This window comes from Rhinolophus sinicus, linkage group LG05 (genome assembly GCF_036562045.2).
Source record: "Rhinolophus sinicus isolate RSC01 linkage group LG05, ASM3656204v1, whole genome shotgun sequence".
Classification (NCBI taxonomy): Eukaryota; Metazoa; Chordata; class Mammalia; order Chiroptera; family Rhinolophidae; genus Rhinolophus; species Rhinolophus sinicus.
The window spans coordinates 53091574-53095771 of record NC_133755.1 but is presented as its reverse complement, the minus strand read 5'-3'; the positions used below and the strand labels follow the sequence as shown (position 1 = coordinate 53095771).

General features: G+C 49.0%; 1 pseudogene; it reads right to left on the bottom strand.

Annotated features, from left to right (window-relative positions):
* Window positions 1–262: 262 nt before the first annotated feature.
* LOC109457398 (formin-binding protein 1) lies at window positions 263–2014 on the bottom strand (annotated as a pseudogene).
* Window positions 2015–4198: the final 2184 nt, after the last annotated feature.

Genomic DNA, 4198 nt, shown 5'->3' with positions numbered 1-4198 from the left:
CTGAGCCATCTGGGAGCTCAGCAGCAGCTCAGCTCAAGGTGCCGTGTTCAATCTTAATTGCAGGGGGTGCTGCCCACCATCCCTTGCGGGACTCTAGGAATCCAACTGGCAACCTTGTGGTTGAGAGCCCACTGGCCCATGTGGAACTCGAACCAGCAGCCTTCAGAGTTAGGAGCATGGAGCTCCAACTGCCTGAGCCACCGGGCCGGCCCCCATCCAGTCTTTTTGAAGAATTAGCTGTAACAGTCACAGTTGTGGGAAGAAACAACTCCAGTTCTGTTTTAAAAAGTTTTTAAAGTGATATTAAATACACATCTTAGCACCGCTATCATTTTTGTCCAAACAGACTGTGACAAATAATGTAGGAACATGACCCTTTTCATCTTCATTTCTCCAAGTGCAGTCACCTTCATTTTCCTCTATAACATACAATGTTTCTGTTTCAACTACTGAAATGATGCCTTCATGCTGACATTCAAATACGTGGAGAGACTTACAAGTCCCTAATGGTGCAAAGAGGTTTCTTGTTATCAGATTCATTATTAAAATCTGGGGCCAGAACCTTCAGCTCACTCTCCTGACTTTGCTCCTTTATGTAACTGCCAGCTGTGCTCTCCCAGCCTGTGTGTATTTGGGGTTTGAGGTTTCTGGACATTCCACTCTGTTGTCAGGCCTGTTCTCTTGGTGCTGGGAGGCTGCCTTCAACCTCAGCCAGCCCGACTTCAAATTTCTGGGCCTCTAGTCACTGTTCTATATTTTTGCCTGACTTTTGTTATCTGTCACCCAAACTGGCTGGGTCTCTCATCTGAGGATTCTTGAGACAGTCATTCTTCATCTTTGTTATGCCATCTCTTTGCCTCACCTCCATTTGGATATCTTTATTTAAGTCATTGACTTTATTTTGTAGCTTTTTCCTTCTTTGTTGTGGTGGAAGATGGCTGAAATCCTCCGGTGTGGCATGCCTACGCTTTAGTCTTTTGAAGCAGTGAATCTGGGGTTTGGTGATCTCATGATCTCACTAAAGTAAATGATTCCCTTTTCTATTTGGGAGACCTATTTATTTTTATGACCAGACATAACTTTCCTTTGGATTTGCTACCAGATTTGACCTCCGGTTTGCCTTCTCTGGAATTTGAAAGACGATTGTCATACCTCATACACTCCACTGGCTGAGTTGCATCCTCAGATGTGTCCAGGAGGCTCAAACCCCGACGTCAAAGCTTCTGTTACTGGCGGTGGCATTTCAGCTGCCTTTACAGTTCTATCCAAGCCTTTCCCACTGATTGCTAGAGCCTGTTGGTCAACCCTTACATGTCTCCACTGATTCTACAGTTCTCACTGTCCTCCTTTCTTCCACCTCTCGTGTTTTCTGAAAGATGTGGGGAATCTGAGGGTGGTAATACTCATGCAGCTCATGGTTGCATTTCTTGAAGAACCGAGGAGTAACGTCCTCTGCCAAAGGTGAAGCTTTTGAGCTTGTTGGTGTGCCTTTCCAATATCTGCTTTTTAAAAGATTCATGTCGGTGTCATGTTCTCAAAATATTGCTGTGCTCAGTCTTTTTGCAATCTCACTCACGTCTTCCTTTGCTTGATTTAAGTAAGGTGCTTCCGGCAAGTACCTATGCGGGGTTGTGCCTTCTGCGGCTCAGGAACGTGCGATTCTCACTCGGGCTCAGGTCTTGAGCACAGCGCGCTAACTCCGCAGTGATCGGTGAGGGCGACTTCTCGAAGTTCAGAGCAAGCTGCCCAGTGAGATTGCTCATTTCGCTCACAGGGTGGAAAGGAAAGCTTTCTTTACATGATGTATTCCTGTATTCTTCTTCCTCCTTCAGTGTTTTGTTTTTTTTTTTTAGGTTGGTATTTCTTCAAAAGATTCCTAAGTAGTTTCGCACAGCTAAATTCAATCTCTGCTTTCCCTGACAAATGTGAAGTATTTCTCAAGAATGCCCATTTCCCACTGTGCGTGTTCTTCTAAATCAAACTAATTCCCGAGCTCGGTGCCCTAGTCCGGATGCAGGGGTCGGAAGCAGTGCCCCGCGAGGCGGGCACGGCTCCTAAGCGTCCCTTCCCCCGCCGCCGCCGCCTGGCCTGGGTCTCTTCAGTGGCCCCTCCTCCCTGTCGCTCCCCAGTAAAACTGCACGAGGAACCACCCCCCACCCCACCCCACCCCACCGCGCGCCCTGCGTGCTTTAATTTGTAAATGACCGGAATATTTGCCCGAATCCAGAAGCGCACACTCGCGCGTTCGTCCAGGGGAAGCGCGCCTAGGCCCAAAAGGGGACAGACGGAGAGGTAGGGACATCACCTGCCAATGTCCGGGAAGCTCGCGACCCGGGCCCAGGCCCCAGCAGAGACCCGCCGCCGACAGACCGCCCCTTGCCTCTGCGGAGGCCGCCCCCCAGGCCCAGGGATGGACCACCCCCGGGGAGGAGCCTGGATCCTGGCCCCAGGGCCCCGGGAAGAAGTCCAACCGTTCCCGGGGCAGCGCTCGGGGGTTGCAGCAAGCTGGGGAAAACCTGGAGGTCCAAGAAGTCCTTTCATATGAAAAAGGAGGCCATCCATAGACTGTCCCTGAGCGCTAGTGGTAACAGGTCCCCTGGGCCAGTAGTGGGCCTTCCTCTGCACCTCCAGCCCGACTTCCCTCTGCCTCCTTCCTTTCCCTGTTGGCCACCCCTAAACCAGACTGTATCCTCCCAATCTCCTTGCCCTATTTCTGGTAGAAGTGGGCTATATGACAAAATAAATGTTAAGCCAAAGCTACGCATGGAATGGAATACCATCATCAGAGAACTAACTTCAGGGATAAGTAACTTCAATCATCTGAAATTTTATGTTTAAATTTTTTCCTCCTTTTCTTCCGCCTCCACCCCCCACTCCAGTTCAAGCCGTTGTTTCTCAGTCTAGTTGTGTAGGACACAGCTCCTTGGCCCATGCTGGTGTTATGAGCCTTGCGCTCCCCCCCCAGCTGAGGCAGTTGGTCGCCAGTGGGTCAGCCGCTCACAGCAGCTCATGGCAGCTCTCGCCAGCTGCCGGCCTCTCACGCTGGCCACGGGCCGCTCCTGGCAGCACACAGTAGCCCACCGCAGCATAGCAGCCCATGACAGCACAGCGGCCCAGGGCAACACACAGCAGCCCACCGCAGCTCACACTGACCTCCAGCTACTCACGGCAGCCCAGCTCCAGGGAGAGCCGTTGTTCACAGTCTTAGCTGCAGAGGGCGCAGCTCACTGGCCCATGTGGGAATCAAATTGGTGACCTTGGCGTTAGGAGCACGGTGCTCCAACCACCTGAGCCACCCCACTGGCCTTATGTTTAAAAATTTAACTAAAAGTTTAGAATTATGAAGTATGGTGTAGACAATGTCTCAGAAGTGACAGCTGTAAGGGTGGCCGGATGGCTCAGTTGGTAGCCAGTTCAATTCCCGCATGGGACGGTGGGCTGCACCCCTTGCAACTAAAGATTGAAAAATGGCGACTGGACTTGGAGCTGAGCCACACAGCCCTTAGCACGACTTAGCTGCTTCAAAAGTTAATAAACCTTAGTGTGCGTTTATAAAACTGGTAAGTCCAGATTGTGGGAGCCCTTGGTGTCTCTGTGCTTGTCTTAGGCCAGCCAGATCCCATCTGGAACAAAGTGCTCATTTCTAGAGAGTCTAATATAAAAAGGATGCTCTAGGTGTGAAAAGATAAGGGCATGGGGATGGGTAGGACAGGGTCTGGAGCTATGTCACAAGAAGGTTCAGAGAATTAAGGACATGGTCTGTGGCTGAGGGATTAATTGGGATGCTTCTTAAAGGGGAAAGAAATTCAGTGGGTGGGGCTTAGTGTTCAATAATACTACGTGATGATTAAAAGCTTCTATGTCCACACAATGAAATACTAGGCAACTCTTTAAAAAGATGTAGTTCAGTATCACTGGTATTTAAAGATAATATATTAAGTGAAAAAGATTACAACACAGTGTTACTGTATTATTCCATTAAAAAAATATATGTACACATATGGTTGTATTTATACACTCAGAAAATGTTTGCAAGCAATATGGTTCTATTGTAGTGGGACTTCAGATAATTTTTAAAATCTTCGGTCTTCTAATTTTTCAGTATTTAACACCGAATTTGTATCAGCATATTTATAGTTACCCAGTAGTAAGTCGGCCCCTGCTGAAGTCACCTCAGACCCTGGAAATGGGACCAACA